The sequence below is a fragment of the Mustela nivalis genome, assembly GCF_964662115.1.
Source record: "Mustela nivalis genome assembly, chromosome: 2".
Taxonomy (NCBI): domain Eukaryota; kingdom Metazoa; phylum Chordata; class Mammalia; order Carnivora; family Mustelidae; genus Mustela; species Mustela nivalis.
The window spans coordinates 86,297,010-86,314,591 of record NC_139021.1 but is presented as its reverse complement, the minus strand read 5'-3'; the positions used below and the strand labels follow the sequence as shown (position 1 = coordinate 86,314,591).

The following is a 17,582-nucleotide window of genomic DNA, read 5'->3' as shown; positions in this document are numbered from 1 at the left end:
AGCTGTTGGGGTGCCTGGGTGGCTCAGTGGGTTAAGCCTTTGCCTTTGGCTCAAGGTCATGATCTCAAGGTGCTGGGATAGAGCCCCTCACTAGACTCTCTGCTCAGCCCCTCACCCTCTCTCTCTGCCTGCCTCTCTGACTACTTGTGATCTTTCTCTGTCAAATAAATAAATTTAAAAATTAAAAAAAAAAAAAGAGCTGTTTACCTCCTGTAACTCGGGAAAAGTCTGAAGCAGAACACTGAAATGACAACTGAGCTTTCTGGTTTTAATTCATTAAGTGGCTATATTCTTAGGAAGTAATGAGATCAATAAGGAAGCATGAGAGAAAAACATACACATTTTTGGCTCCTCTGGGGTCAGGCTTTTTAAGTTGGGCTTATTTTTTATTTGAAAAATTCAGAGTTCACAAAGAACAATATTCAAATAAAAAAATAAAACAATATTCCAAAGCAAAATTTCATAATTTGGGAGTTTGGATGGTCTGTATCTGTTCCCTTCCACTAGCATATCACAAACCAAATATGAGCTCACACCAAAGACATTCTTTCTATAGATTATCATACTATGACATACAAAGACTGGCCTCATACTTTATGATTTTGAGCAAACTGTTATCCCTCCTGGCTTTGGTTTTTTCACCTGGAAGTTACTGCCACTAAATCAAATCTTCTCAATGAGACCTGTAAAAACTTTAAAAATGTCTAAGTATATTTGCTATACATAAATAAAGAATGTAAATAACTATCAAGTTTTCTGACCTTATAAAAATGGCATCTTTCCAAAGTCCATGATAATCTTTCTATGGACAGTGAAAGCTATATAGAATAAAATATGTAGTTATATGTCATTCTTAATTTTTCAATGGTTCAATAACAACTCATATAATTTCATTAACTACCCCCAAGGTATTTACAAAGGAGAGGTAGTATTACCTGCACTGTGCAAATGAAGAACACCAACTGAGAAAGAACAAATTGTTTGTTCTAGATTTCCCATATAATACAAAGATACTCCAGTCTCATTCACAGATCTGATGACATCCATTACCACTAACATTCACATTATCACAAATAAGAAAATACAGCAACTAGAAATATAGGTCTAAGACCTTTTGACAAATATACACATACCACATTTGATACTAATACCTTCATCTCATTTATTGGGACAGGTAACTCTCTTCCTATTTTTACTCACGACCCAGAGAAAGTTTAATAAGTTCTTTAAAATAAACTGTAATCAGGGATGCCTGGGTGGCTCAGTCAGTTAAGCGTCTGCCTTTAATTCAGTTCATAATCCCAGAGTGGGTCCTGGCTGGAACTGAGCCCCATGTCCAGCTCCCTGCTCAGCGGGGAGCCTGCTTCTCCCTCTTCCCCTTCCCACTGCTCATGCTCTCTCTTGCTCTCTCTCACTCTCTCAATAAGTAAAATCTTTAAAAAAAAAACTGTAATAAGATCATCACCATAATTCTATAGGCTCTACAGTAATTACTAGGAAGTACACCTTAATTTCAAATGATTAATCTGTCATCAACAGTTCTTTGTTATCAATAAAATTCATCTGGAGAACACCATGCAAACTAAACAACCAAAATGCTGTGAAAGCTTGTTAAACTATGGCCCCATACCTCCCTCCAGGCTTCATTTAAGAAGTTCTTCACCACAGGTCCAGCAAGTTATAAGACGCAGGGACATTGAGGATAGAAAGCCAAAAAATGGCTTCAGTTCAGTTCAATTCAGTAGACAGTCTTTGTTCATGGAAATTAATTCTCTAAATGGTGTGTATTAATTGACTACAATAAATTCACAGAACTGAGATTTTTCATAATGTAAGGAATTATTTCACATCAGACTATGGTCAAACTATGTCCTCATAACTCAGTATAGGTATGTTTATTAACAGTACACATAAAATACTAAATGCTCTCTCAACAAAAAGCTACTCAATGCAATTTGATTGCCTTACATTTGGAGATTCCAAGTTTTGCACAAAAGACTTCCATCTGATGATTTCCTCATTCAGTTAACAAAAACTTATCACCTACTTCTGCCTCAGAAACTATGATAAGCATGGAGGATTCAGAGATCATACTCCCAGAAGCTAAACTCAAATTAAATAGCTTTCTTAGGAGGTAAGAATAGCAGAAGAGCTCACTTCATTTCACGGATAAAGAAATGAGCCCCAGGGCGCCTGGGTGGCTCAGTGGGTTAAGCTGCTGCCTTCGGCTCAGGTCATGATCTCAGGGTCCTGGGATCGAATCCCGCATCGGGCTCTCTGCTCAGCGGGGAGCCCGCTTCCTTCTCTCTCTCTTTGCCTGCCTCTCAATGTACTTGTGATTTCTCTCTGTCAAGTAAATAAATAAAATCTTAAAAAAAAAAAAAAAAAAGAAATGAGCCCCAGCAGCTGCCTTGTCCAAGATCACACAAGTTCAAAAGAAACCCAAGATTTATAAGTCATTTTATAATAATCTAGATATGAGAAAATCTCTTCAAACATGAGGACACATAAGGCCAAAAAGACCTAATACTCCTTTTAGATTTCATAAAACTAAGCAAAATGCTTCTTTTAAAAATAATTTTTTCATTAATTTCAGTATTTAATTACAGAGAGTAAGCAATATTACTAAAACCTGACTCTAACAGTTTGTTGGGAGACTGTAAGGAAAAAGAAAGCCAAATTTAAACTATTAAAGAAAACATAATAATAAGTCATCTAAATAACTTTTTTACTTGAAGCTATTAATGTTCTTCACAGAAAATTTTATGAATTATTATCAATATCTAGATAATAATTATATAACAATGTATTAAATATATCTAAACTGAATCCACACAGGTTATAATGGTGAGTTATAACATTAAGCAATGTAAAATTCTGATCTGAATTCAATAGGGTTTATAGCAATAGGAATAAAACTATTTTACTTTATTCATTTGCTCATCTTAGAATGATTATTTATAGACTGAATACTAATATATCAAATAATAATGATTTCATATCAAATTAGATTCACTGAGTTATACTCTAATAGAATGCATTTCAATGTAAGTACACTAAAATTATAATTCAAAGATCACATAATACAGTGTGGATTCTAGATTGGAACCCGAATTCTATAAATTCTAGCTATGTTAATTTTAATACCAGTAACTGTCTCACAGGATTCACAGGAGAAGTACCTGAGATAATGTATGTAAACTGCCTATAGTCCCTGGTCACGTACCAAGCACTCAATAGGTGCTACCTGTTTCTATTAACACAGACCTACTTCACCCTCTCACAAAAGAACATGTTCCCACTTCAAGAAACATTTGTTCAGCGTTTACAAATCTGTATCCAGTAATAATATATTATATATATAAAATAATTTGGACTTTAGGTGCCAGTTTTCATTAAAATCTCAATAGCTATATGGTGTTTCTGAGGGAAACCAAAGCATGGAAAAATGAGGAAAGACCTTGGGGACATATCTTGTGATGCTGGATAGAATTAGAATTAGTCTGAACTCATCACTTGATCTGGAAAACTGTATGTGTATACACACATACACACACACGTGTGCAAAACAAAATACAAAGTTATAGAAAATACATATACATACTTTTCCTTGCTTATGAATGTCTAAAAGATAGACAATATTTCCAAAAACAACTCAAACTCTTCTTGAAAAGGTATGTAGGAAAATATGTTTTGCATTTTTACTTACTACATTTTCCTAGCTATTAATAGTAATCTCCCCATTCTCCATTCTGAAGACACTTAGTAACCCACCCCTCTCATCAGTAGCAGGGACTCTGGTATCTCTGCGGCAGTCTTCTCTGCTCCCAGGCCTCACAAGCATCCTGGGCATCTCCTTCAACTATTCAAGCCCCAAAGGTAACAACCATCACTATGCCTTAAACTCCAAGGACCTATCTCCACCACTGCCCAACCTCTGTATTCTAATTTTATTCCACAATCACATCTTACAAGTAGTTTGCCCATTCTTTTTCTACCACTAAATTTAATCTTCAGTATCACTAATGCTATAGGAAAGATTTTCCATAAAAGACCAAAGAGTAAATATATTAGAGTATGCAGGCCTTAGTTTCTGTTAACAATTACTGAATTCTGTGCCTGTAAGAGCAAAACCAGCCACAAACAACATGTAAATGAAGTATGGCTATGCTCCAAATTTATTTATTCATGAACACTGTGAAATTTCAATTATATATAATTTTCATATACTTTTTAGGTTTTTTTCCAACCATTTAAAAATACAAACACTATTCTTGGTTTGCAGACTATTCAAAAACAGGCAGTGAGCCAGGTTTGGCTCATGGACCATAATTTGCTGACCCCTATAAGGATCACTTTTGTAAGTACTGTAAGTATAAAGAGTTACACAAAGGTTGGCAAAATGTCCAAAAGATCTTAAAAATGTGTTCAGAAAGTCAACCTGAAAGCAACATTTTCTAAATTCCTGTGAGGTACAGATCTAACTAGCATAGGTTCCAAGAGCTTTTCTGGCATCTTAATTCTTTATAGGTGAAGTACTGTGACGGTTGCAATAAAATGAATAGAACAAAATGAGTCAGAAACAAATTACAGATGTCCCAGGCTATCCAAAAGTAGAGTGTTCCTATGAAAACTTTCCTAAGCCAAACTGGCATAAAGCAGAAAGTATTTCCCCTGTATTCAGATGCAGCTTTAAGAAAGACCTACATTAGTATGGTAATGGCTCTTTTCCTAAATGGAAAATCCTCTACAGATTTCTTTCAGTTAATGAAAATAGGTACTAATGCAGATCTTTCAGAAATGCCAGGTGGTCCAATGCTATGTTTCAGAAAGTGGAGGATACTTATATATTGCTGACATTTGATATTTCATTCTAGAACTTTAAATTTTAGTCTGTAATCCATGAGACCAAAGGCATAATCTATATAATTTTCTGTGCATATAAACCCAAATAAAATACACAACTTTGATATTTGTGGAAAAGTCGAGAAAAATAATAAACTGTAGAGAAGAAAACCTCTAAAATTATCCAATTCACCCTGTCATGCCGGGGCAAAACTATTTGTTCAAGGTCATACTAACAGAATTCAAGGCTCCAGAGCCTTGAGTTTTTTTTTCAATACATCATAAAATTAAAGCTCAAAAAGTGACAACTTTTCTAAAATAACATGTGCTCGCCTATGGTTTTTAAAACAAAACCCTCATATTGTTAAAATAAGACACGGAAGAAGTGTAGAGTCCTTACTAAAAGTGAAGACAGAGCTGCTAATTTTCGAGGCAGTGTAGTAAAAAGAAAGAAGCAGTGCTCAAATATTTGGTCCAGGGACTAGGACTCCATTTTGATACTTAAGAGAATACAGGAGGCCAGCAAAAAATAGTAAAGATTAGCTGACTGGGAACAAAACATAAAAATATCAAGTGGCCTTTAAGTCAAAAGGAGTCTACCATCATTTTAGCTGGGAGAAAGGTTTAGAATGGCAAACGAAGCAAGAGCAATGGAGACAGGTTTTAAGAGCAGCAGTTAATTACCCTGATTCTGTCAAAGAGAAATTAAGTAGAAATTAAAAATATTCTACTTCCAGAGAGTAAATGATGGTTACCAGGGGATAAGGAGTGGGGTGGTAAGACTGATAGTGTTTCAGAGTCCAAGCCTGCAAAAAGCAGTAAGTCCTAGAGGTCTAAAGTACAATATAATAAATCCAGACAATATTGTACTGTAATTATGTAATATGATAAATATTGCTACAGAAGCATTATAAGATATGATTGTAACAAAGTAACACTGTACACATTAAATTTATACCGTGTCATATGTTAAATTTATTCAATTAAAACACAGAAAACAATTCTACTTCCTGTATCAATTCCTACTGATGGGTAACGTTCAGCTACAGCATGAGCAGATGGTGCCAGAAAGACACTGCATGAGAAAAGAGCTTTGCTTCTAGGTCTGGTGCACTGCTTGGCAGGCTCCTGCAGTCCTTAAGCATTCTCCACCAATACACTCCCACAGTGCACAATAGCCATCAGCTTCCCCCAGCGCTCTCCCTTGGATGGTGTGCGGAAGACAACTTTTGGTAAAACATCTCTTTGTGAACATCTTTCCCTGGTATCAGAAAGCAGATGTCTGGCAATTCCATTAAGGAGGCACCTTAGCAACTTCCTTGCCATCCAGTGAGCCACACATCCTCTCAAAAAGGTCCAGATCTCAACACTGGGTGGGGTTCTTCCTTAGGTGCTTAATCTTGGTCCTTAGGGGTAGAACCTAATCCTTGTATCTTTTTCCATATTCTGTATTTTTCAAAAAGATTTTATTTTGAAAGAGGGAAAGCATGGAGTGGGGGGAGAGAAGTAGAAGGAGACAGAGAATCTCAAAGAAATTCCACACTGAGTGCAGAGCCCAACTCAGAGCTCGAGCTCACAATCCTGAGATCATGACCTGAGCTGAAATCAAGACTGGGATGCTTAACAGACTGAACTACCCAGGCACCCTATTCCCATATTCTTTAGAACTCTGTTTACTTACTAGCCAATCCTATTATTGGTAACATTTTTTTACATTAAACTTTCCCTGTTCATATTACCCTGTGTGGTTTTTCCTTCCTGTTTGAGCTAGACTGATACAGTGCTGAAAACCATAAAGATGACACTCAGGTCAGTGAGGGAATGAAGAATAAGCAAACAGGCAAAAAAATGAACTGTGAAAACAACAAATCCTGACATGCTGCCAGCCAAAACATCCACAATCCCTTGGATTTGATTTAAACTGCTATGTCTTGAAAACAGATTTTTTTTTAACTGCTAAGTATTTGAGTGTGTTTTATCTTAGTTTCACGGCAAAATGTTGTCACCAGCTTTTCTGTGCTGAGAGCTGTCCATCCTGATCAGAGAGGAACATTAGATAACCAAGTGACTTTGGAATACCGACGGCAGCAGCTGCCCATTCTGCCATCTTAAATTCCCTACTAGGAATCCATCACTATCAAACTTTCAGACAGGAGGATGACTTAGTGGCCTCATCTACTGGGAGTCAGCTTAATCATGAGCTTGTTAAGAGAAGCACATGATCGGGGCACCTGGATGGCTCAGTGGGTTGAGCCTCTGCCTTCGGCTCAGGTCATGGTTTCGGGGTCCTGGGATAGAGCCCCGCATCGGGCTCTCTGCTCAGAGAAGATCTTGCTTCCCCCCTTTGCCTGTCTCTCTGCCTGCTTGTGATCTCCCTCTGTCAAATAAATAAAAATTCTTTAAAAAAAAAAAGAGAGAAGTACATGATCTTTCTGGTGCCCGTTTCCCCTCTATAGACTTCGGTGATTATTAGCACACCTGAAAAAGGACAAAATAAAACCACTGAAAAACTCATTAAATTTCATGTATGCATGGTAGGCAAACTCAAAATAGGAGCAGACTACAAAAGAGCAGGTTAAGAGAAAACCCAAATTCTTGAAACAAATGCCAGGGATATAAGCAATTATAAAGGTTACTTTTTCTTCTTAGTGGCATTTCAAAATGAAAGAAAAGAGCATCACAAAATATTTCTTTTTTTTTTTTTTAAGATTTTATTTGACAGAGAGAGATCACAAATGGGCAGAGAGGCAGGCAGAGAGAGAGAGAGAGAAAGGAGGAAGCAGGCTCCCTGCCAAGCAGAGAGCCCGATGTGGCACTAGATCCCAGGACCCTGAGATCATGACCTGAGCCGAAGGCAGAGGCTTAACCCACTAAGCCACCCAAGTGCCCACAAAATATTTCTTGAAGGACACCTGGGTGGCTCAGTGGGTTAAGCATTTGCCTTCGGCTGAGGTCATGATCCCAGCATCCTGAGATCAAGTCCCACATCTGGCTCCTTGCTCAGCAGGAAGCCTGTTTCTCCCTCTGCCTGCTCTGCCTGCAGCTCTCCCTCCTTCTGCTCTCTCTGACAAATAAATAAATAAAATCTAAATATATATATTTATTTCTAGGGAAAAAAAGCAGTCCCAGAGTTGGAGAAACAGAGAAGGAAAACTAAAGATATAAGCTGGCACTAAAAAATTCAACAAATTTATTGTATCACTCATTCAGCAGAAAATAATTCTGGAAGAACTCCACAGTAAATGACACTAAGCAAGCCACACTTAGCTTGCTACTGTACTACAAATCCAATGCAATGGGCCCCAAAGAAAAGAGGTAATTGCCAGAAAAACAACCTTATGTTGCTTTGGGTTTTTTGGGGTTTTTTGTTTGTTTGTTTGCTTTTGTTAAGATTTTTATTTGACAGAGAGAGTGCAAGCACGTGCACAAGCAAGGGGAAGCTGGAGAGGGAGAAGCAGGCTCTCTGCTGAGCAGGGAGCCCAATGCAGGACCCAATCCCAGAACCCTGGGATCATGACCCAAGCCACCCAGGTGGCCTAAAAGCCTTATGTTTCTTTATGGTATTTGTTTTATTTTAAGGTATGATGGGTTGGAAGGCATACCTGTTTTGAAGGAACAAAAATACTTTACAAAATAGTAACCTGTAGTGACTTCTCTTATCTCATTAGCTTACTGTAATTTCTCCAAACATGTTTTACAGCTGGTGAGCCTAAGGTAAAAATTCATTTATGTGCATTTATAGGGAACGCACAGGGAATGCACAGCGAATGCACTTTCCTACTAAAAACAAAACATACGTACAACTTCAAGTATAAGACTCTTGATTCCCAACTGGAAAGACTCACATAGCAAACTGACAAGGATCCCAGCTTTCTGGCAGAAAAGCAATGTCATGGCTGTTAATTTTGTCACTGCCTTTCTCCAACATAATAGCCTTAAGGACTTTAGGACAGGTATGTAGTTCTTCCCCTCCTCTGATGATTCAAAATCCTCCTCCTCTTTCGCAGAATTTCCCAGTGCATTTATTAAGTTTCTAGATTAATTTCACAGGGGAAGGGTTCCTGCCATCACTTCAAATTATGTCCAAACCCAAAACCTTCTATATAGCCCACCTCTCACACTAGCTACTGTATTCAACTACTCATATTCCTCTTTATTGAAAATCCTTTTCTGTCACTATCCTTATCAGTATTAGCTAGAGTACTGTAACTAACTGCAATTTAGTTTTCATACCTGTGGTTCTCCCAACTTCAATACTATCTTGTATACCATTCTGATTCACATGCCCAATATAACATTTTTATCATTAAGGATAAGCAGCAGCTCCAAAAATTCCAGGAAACTGCAAAAATGAGAAGAAATCCTACCTGACAGGGGTTCAAGTCCATCATCATTTAAACCAAGTAGCACTAGTTTTATCAGTTTTATATATGTCATCTTAGTTATTTTGTGGGGGGAAGGGGATTGCTTAGCAATCACTTCCCTAAGGGATCAAATTGTCTCAAAATACTTAACTATATTAGTTTTCTATCATTGCCATAACAAATCACCACAAACATTAACAGCTTAAATCAACACAAATTTACTGTTTTACAGTTCTAGAGGTCAAAGGTCTGACACAGGTCTCACTGGGCTGAGATGAAGGTAACAGAAGGGCTGAAATCCTTCCTGGAGGCTTTTAGAGGGTTTGTTCTCTTGCATTTTCAACTGTTTAGTGTCCATCTACTTCTCTGACTCATGATCCTTTCCTCCATCTTAAAAAGCCAGAGTCAGACTGAGTCCTCCCCAGTCTTCCACTTTTAAGGAACCCTGTGATTACACCAGGCCTATCAGGAAAATCCGTAATAGTCTTCCTAATTTAAAGTCAGGGGATCAGCAACCTTAATAATTCCCCTTTGCCTGATTAGGTAACATAGTCACAGATTCCAGGGATTAAAACATGAGCATCTTTGCAGGGGAAGAGGCATTACTTTTTACTACCCTACCCAAATTGTATTTGTCCTCAATCTCCAGCAGAGCAGGGAATCAAACAAAACCAACTTAAACATGTAATGTGCAACCCAAGTCCATCCTCACCTGTCCTATTTCCACAGCACCCCCCCCCCCCAGATACAGGAAAGGAAATGAGAGATCACAAGGATAATCAGTGCAGAGAGATATGCTCTCATCCCTTGAAAGAACTTGGAATTCATTTTCTCTTATATATAATGTGTGGTCACATTCTTAAGAGAGGACGAAGTCCTCTAACTGAATCAATAATAACTACACAATAGACTAACTGTAAGAGAACCTTACAAATATCCTGAAATTAAATTCGAAATACCAACTGGAAACACTGTAACACCACCATCAACTTTTTTGTCTGGTTATTATTAAGCCATGTATAATCATTTCTCTTAGAAAATATATATCCAGTCTTAATAACCCTTGAATACAGTATTACAAAAAACATGCAGTATTTCTAATACTTTATACCACTGGGAAAATTGTGCCTAAATTAAACCTGAAGCTTAAAAACCACTTAGGGGTCAGTACTGCTTAAGTCTTGATCTTACTTTTAGAAATGTGGAAAGTAATTACGTGGATTCATTCTGTGTGCTTACAAAAATTCAGTTCAACATAAGCAAGACACTGTACATGATAGTCCACACCTTTCCTTAGCTGTTGGTACCCACCAAGATTTGTAGCAGATTCAAAATTGTCAAACTTTAATGCAGTAGAATTCTAGATTGGCCTCAAGATGGAGCAGCAGCATCCTTTTAAAAATAGACCGCCCTACAGGTAAATTTTTCAGTCTGTCACTAAAAATGAATGGAAAGACAAACTAGCCATATTAAGACATTTAGGAACAGTACTTGATTTTAATAATGCTCTACACAACAGAGGGTACTAATGGATATAGAGGGAAGCAAGACACAAAGCCTCTCAGAATTAACTACAAGATATACCATCCCTGGGTGGTAACATTCCTGATAATCCTGTGCTTTTTAAACCATATTTTCTAGTTTTTCTATAGTGAATTGCTACTGTTATTGTTTAAAGGAAGAAAAGCAAAAACAAATAACCTTTTTATATAGTATGTCTACAGTGACTATAACATGCATGTTAAGTGTACAGAATCACAGGTGCAAAGAACCACTGTTCAAAAAAAATCTAAACTATGTAAAGTACCATCTAAAGTATATACAGTATTGGGGTGCCTGGGTGGCTCAGCAGATTAAAGCCTCTGCCGTTGGCTCAGGTCATGATCCCAGGGTCCTGGGATGGAGCCCCGCATCCATCCGGGCTCTCTGCTCAGTGGGGAGCCTGCCTCCCCCCACTCCTCTGCCGGCCTCTCTGCTACTTGTGATCTCTTGCAAATAAATATATAAAATCTTTAAAAAAAAATAAAGTATATGGAAAGTAAATGGAAGTAAATGGAAATGAGATATCTAGCAAACATCTAAACACTAATTTTTAAATGCTAATTAGAAAAATACTCAAATTACATAATTAGGAGAGAATGACTGAAAAATGACAAAGAAAACACTTGACTATTTAGTAAGCCATATAGTACTACTTAAGGAAGAAAAAAAAAAAAAGCCACAGGTTGCACAACCTTAAATGACTTGTCAGGAGTAACCTGATAGAGCAGCTACGGAACCTCAGTAGCTGCTACACTTCACACAATACTCTGTATTTATAGCACCCCTGGTCTGAGAGAATCAAAGGGCATTCACTATTTACACTGTATTCCACCATCACCTTATTCGCTTGTTATTCCATTCAGTTCTGACTTCCAACATTCCCACCACTCCAATAGGATTCCAAATGACATTCTTGAATGAATGTGTTATTTCTGTTTATACATAAAAATCTGAAAGAACTCACACTACACTATTAAAAAAACATTACCCAAGCAACCTATGATGGACAGATGTGGAGGGGGAGACTTGCTGAGGAAGGAAACTTTCTTTTAACTTCATGCATTTTAGTAATTCAAATCTTATCTTTGACATACAATAATAATACAATAAAAAATTAATGACCACATCAAGTATATTGCATTGTAGGCCATGATATTTCCTTCTAGATGATAGAAGGAATTTAGTTCATCCCCTGAACAGCTTTATTAAATATATTATTAGAGGCCACAGTCTCAGAGACCAGTTTCCAGATATCAAGGATTACTTCTCAGCATCGAACTTCTACTAAACACATCCAGGGCTGACCTTTGTCCAGAGCAGACAACTGGTCACAGGAGCTACCCACCAGCACTGCCATCCCTGGTATTCCAATTCAACCGTCAACTCTGAATTCCAGCAAGCATTTTTTAATGATTCTCCATTTCTGCCTTTTCTCCATTCGCTTAGCTATTAATCATCCAGGCCAGAAAAGATATCCATTTTATTCCCCACCATGAAACATCCATTTCAGCTTTCAAGCTTTATCTTCCCCACAAGGAAAGAACTGCTAGTTTTTATTTCTCTTCCTTCAAAGTGTTGCTTCAATGGATGTCTCCAACGGTAAAAATCTGAAAGCCATCTAAATGCCCACCAACAGAAAATACGCTTAAATTAGTATATATATAATCTATATATGTAAACTATGTAGCAAATACTTTGAGGACAAAAAAAATTTTTTTTAAGAATGAAATGTTTCATCTACAAACAAGGAATATTAGTGATAAATCAAGTGAAAAACTGTGCAGTGCACCTCATCTTTACAGAAGCAGAAAGAGCATATTTATTCATATGTACTTGCATACAATAAATTAATGTTTCTTTTACATCATTCCAAAGATGAATGGCTACCTCCTAGTGGGGAAAGTAGGACACTGAGGGAGGAGACATGTCCAGTTTATAAAACCTTTTGTATGTTTAAAATTTGGACCATGTAATCATATTACCTAATTTTAAAATCAATTATTTTAAACTTGCTTCAAACTCTTATCTTCAAAGTACCTTCCCTTATATTCAAAGTATCTGCTATTAATTCCTCAAAGTTGAGAGCGGATAAAACTGACAACCTTAAGAATCAACCTCATTCCTTTATAATCAAGCATTTCAGTACTCCAAAGGAAACCCCAAATGTCTGCCCCAACACCATCACCAAGATATCCTACCTTATTAATTTCTAACAGCAAAAGTTATTTTTATTTAATAAAGCAATAATTACTTATTAAGTTGCTAAACTGTAACACAATATAGGATGCAAGGATATAAGAGAAATATAAAATTGTAAACTTTACATGGTAACCATTAACCTTGATGGATTCAAGTATGTCTGAAATTTCACATGAACTATTTAGAAAAAGCAAGGATTTATGTGTTATTTGTGCGAGGGCATTTCAGCTATCATATAGTTGGAGATTCTTGATGTTACCCAAAGGCAGAAAATGACACTGCAATATAGGGAAAGTTTTATTCTACCTTTCATATTCATATAAGCATTTTAAAAACAGAGGCCAAAGAATTATGGTTAACACTGCGGAATTCAACAACATGGGAAAGAATTCAAATATCAAACCATTAGTTTTAAGAATGAGTAACACAGACATGTGAATACAGAAAAATAAAACACCATCTTTTAAAATAAACAATTTATCATAATTACCTAGTGAACTTTCTGAAAATAAAGAACTCATTTGATAGCCTAAAACAAGACAATCTGGTTTTGTTGCATACACAATTAAAAACTTCAGTTAACTACTATATATGTCATCTAGCAACTAAAATCAAATACTACTTAAATTCCATGATCATTTTCATATTCATTCACATATATTTCCTGAGCATCCATTGGGAGATACAACAATAAGAAATGGTTTCTGCTTTCAGGCATTTTATAATTCAATTACTGTTAGGGCACTCAAAAACTAATTCAGAATAGAAAGTCATCATCAAGAGGTAAAGAAACTGCACAAATAAGAGAAGACCTTACTACCTATGAAAGCAGAAAAGGGGCTCTAGGGAAAGTCTGTGTATGAGCTAGCCTTTTAGTTGAAAGACTTCAGAAGGCAGAAATAGGAAAGGGAAAAAATTCCAAGTGGAGATACATAAGAAACCAAAAGTTTACATTCCTTCTGTTCCAGACTACAAAATACAAATACTTTTGCTCCAGAAGGAATGTAAACGTAAGTCTGATTAAACAAAAATTAAATTTGAGAAAGAGCACGGAGGCCGAATAATGGAGTTTCAAAAAGCAAACTGAGGAACAAGGATTTCATTCTAGAGTTGATCAGGAGACGTTCCACAGAACCATGGTGGTCAAGAACACAGATTTGGAAGGCTTAGGATTCAAATTCCAGCTCTTCTACCTACTAGCTACCCTGCAAGCCCATGAAGTCTCAGTTTCTTCATCTGTAGAGTGAGAAAGTAGTGTCTACAACATAGAACTATTTTGAGGACCAAATCAGAATAAAGCATTCAACACAAAGGCTGACATAAGAAACATTCAGTAAGTGTTTTTTGTTTTGTTTGCTTCTGTCAGGCAGAGAAAATATGATCAGGGCTGTCTTCAGGACAAATAATTTGATAGCAGCATGCATGATAAATGGCACAACCCAGAGATTAGGGATGTCTTATTAACAGTAGTTGAGGCAAGGGTATTATAAGTATTCTCTTGCTGGGAAAATGAAAAAGCAGCAGGAGAACGTGATTCCTGAACCATAATGCAATAAAATGACAAAGAATTTCTGAGAAAGGGTGAGAGTGATGAATCAAAGGCAACCTTTGATTTTAAGTATAGATGATTAAGAAAATGTTAAGATCATTAATATAAACAGGAAAATGAGGGAGGAATTAAATTGCAAAGGAGAATGTTTAATTCTGAATCTACAGATTCAAGATTACAAAATGCCAGTTACTTGAAGAGTTTATCATGGAGAACAACAAAAGGCAAGTCTGAAGCTTAGAAAAGACAATGAGGCTGGTGATGCAGAACTGGAGCTTTGGCAAGGAAGCGAATGAACGGTGGAAACCATGGGTGTGCACAGGACTATAAAGGAGAAAATACAATTCTAAAAAGAAGTGAGGACTCAATCTAAAGTAATACTTGTATAAGTGCGAGGAGAAAATGAACAAAGCCACAAGGAGTAAGTCTGAGGTGCTGGCCTGTACAAACTACGGGAAGACAAGGCCTTGACAGCACTTCATATTCTATAACTCTTTAGATGCTCATAATAATTTAGATTATAAGCAGATTTATGATTATGTGCTTATTATAGGATTTTAAGAGCCTGCAAGTTACTGAAAAGTGTGAATTATTCTGACTCAACCCCGAGCAGGACACAGCTAACACAGTATAATTATAATCAGGTATTTTTCCAGTATCTCAAAGCTCAAAGTATTAACTTCTAAGTCCTCATCTTCCTTGACATCCATCCACACATTTGACTCTATTGATTACCATCATTTGAGGAAACTCCCCACCTCCTTCCTAAGACAGCCAATTCTCAGGTTTTCTCCTATTTTGGCTTCCCTTTCATCTTAACTAGTTTCTACCTAGAAACAGAACCATCAGAAAGCAACAGTCCTCTATGCAATTCCATAGTAGTTGTTTTAAACATCTAGGTTTTAAAACCCAACTAGACGGGCACCTGGGTGGCTCAGTTGGTTAAGCTACTGACTGTCTTTGGCTCAGGTCATGATCCTGGAGTCCTGGGATCAAGTCCCAAATCAGGCCCCGGATCAGCAGGGAGTCTGCTTCTCTCCCTCTGACCCTCTCCCCTCTCATGCTCTCTCTCTCTCTCACTCACTCTCTCAAATAAAATCTTTAAAAAATAATAATTATAAAAATAAAATACATAGCTGTCATATATGCTGAGAACAAAGAACAGATTAATACACCAAAATGTTAGGAGCTATACTTCATTAAATTGTCATAATGTATTTTTAAGAGACTACAAAATACTAAAATGAAATAAGCACACTTTAATCTTATTACATTAGTTTATACTAAAGTGCAACTGGGTTCATAAAAATGCTACAGGAAATGAGATTACCCACCCCAGTTTGTAAGGAATAAAAATACCTGTAAGAGCTACAATTTACTATAATATCCAAATTTACCCTGGCATCAAACAGAGTGACTAATACAAAGCCCCTTCTTCTTGGTCAATGGCACCAGCTCAAGGAATATTTTAATAACACAGCACAGAAACCTCATCTAAAACAATACCATAGTTTCATACTATTTATCCTTTAGGCTATTTTTCAATACATGATTATATTCAGGTCTCTATTTTGCAAGGAATATCTCCAAGGCAAAAAAGAGGGAAAAACTCTAAGATCACAATTTTATAAGGTAGTTTTCATTAACAAAAGGCAGCCTGGCACAGCAGAAAACACAGGTTCTTGGCTTAAGCCTGACTCAAATGCAGTCACTACCACTAAAAAGCTGATGAGATCTTGAGCAACTGAATTAATCTCTCAGAGCCTCTGTTTATTAATACTTATATTGGGGAGAATGTCACCTATGTTGTCAGAGATAAATAGGAAAAATATTATTACCAGCAACTATAACTTAAATGCCACAGACACTGTGGTTCCTTTTAAACACAGCTTCCCAAATAATTACACAACAGGACCGAAGATTTCAGGCTACATATTTATGCTTAGAACCAGACTTCTTTGTGATTATCTTACTCAGTTCTATGTTTTCCCTGGAAGTTGGCAAGAAGACGCACACAGTACATTTTTAATAAATATATGCCACTGATTAGATCAACAAAACCTCCAGCTCTTCTGCACACAAAAATACAAAATGTAATAGGGATTTCCTAGCTTTCTGTCTTATTTAATAGTAAGAAGTATAATATAATAAGCTTACAGCTTACTCCCTATGGTCTACTATCAAAATATTTAGTTCCTGGCTCTTTTGAGGTTTTGTTTTTTTTTTTAACCTGTCTAAAATACAAACTTCTAGGCCGCTGGTTTTCTATCTTCAAACATGAGTAAGTTGTTTAAGAAACTGAATTTGTTTTCAACTGACCACACAGAATTCAAAATTACCTTGAAAAATGCACTTACCCAAAACAAAAAATTACTATTTTAGTAACCTGCTTTATGAAATCATCCAAACCTTGTAACCTACCATAAACTCCGTGTAAACGTAATTCTTAACTTGCCTAATACATAAGTATCTCCATCTGGCCTCAGACAACCTATAAGTTTTGCCACATTATGTTTCAAAATAGTAAGCTGTAGCCCTTTTTAAAAGCTTATATAATAAAAGATTACAGAAAAACTGGAAACAATGTTCGGCAGTAACACACACACACCTTATGTGGTAGCTTTTAAAAAGAATGAGGTATGTAATAAAATCGAAGAGTATCTCTGAGTATCCCTTGGCCAAAAGAAGTATATACTATATATGATCCCAATTTTGTTTTTAAAACATACTTACACAAACAGAAAAATCCTGAATGGCTAATAAATACCACACTTGAAGACTGGTTACCTTGGGTAATTAAAAGAGGAAAAATGGGGGGGGGGGGCGTGGGGAGCAGACGTCTTCATTGTTTAGCTGCTTAATTTTTTTCTTAAAGAGCACGTAGTACTTTTGTAATTAAAAAAATAACCGGGAAAAGAATAACCATTGGTAGGACTATACTTTTTCCTCCGTACCCAAATTCTTTTGGGTAATTTTAAAAACATAGTTACGATTTCTCAGTTTTAAAAAAAGAAGACATACAAAAACACAGTCATGGAAGTTAAAAATGAAAAATCTTGGATTTGCAAAATTACTCCCCCTGG

The 17,582-nt window shown here is 36.5% G+C and overlaps 1 protein-coding gene across 3 annotated transcripts in view; it reads right to left on the bottom strand.

The window, feature by feature from the left end:
- PCMTD1 (protein-L-isoaspartate (D-aspartate) O-methyltransferase domain containing 1) overlaps positions 1 to 17,582 on the bottom strand; it is a 65,899-nt gene that overhangs the window by 47,474 nt on the left and 843 nt on the right. The gene's annotated exons all lie outside the window — the stretch shown is intronic.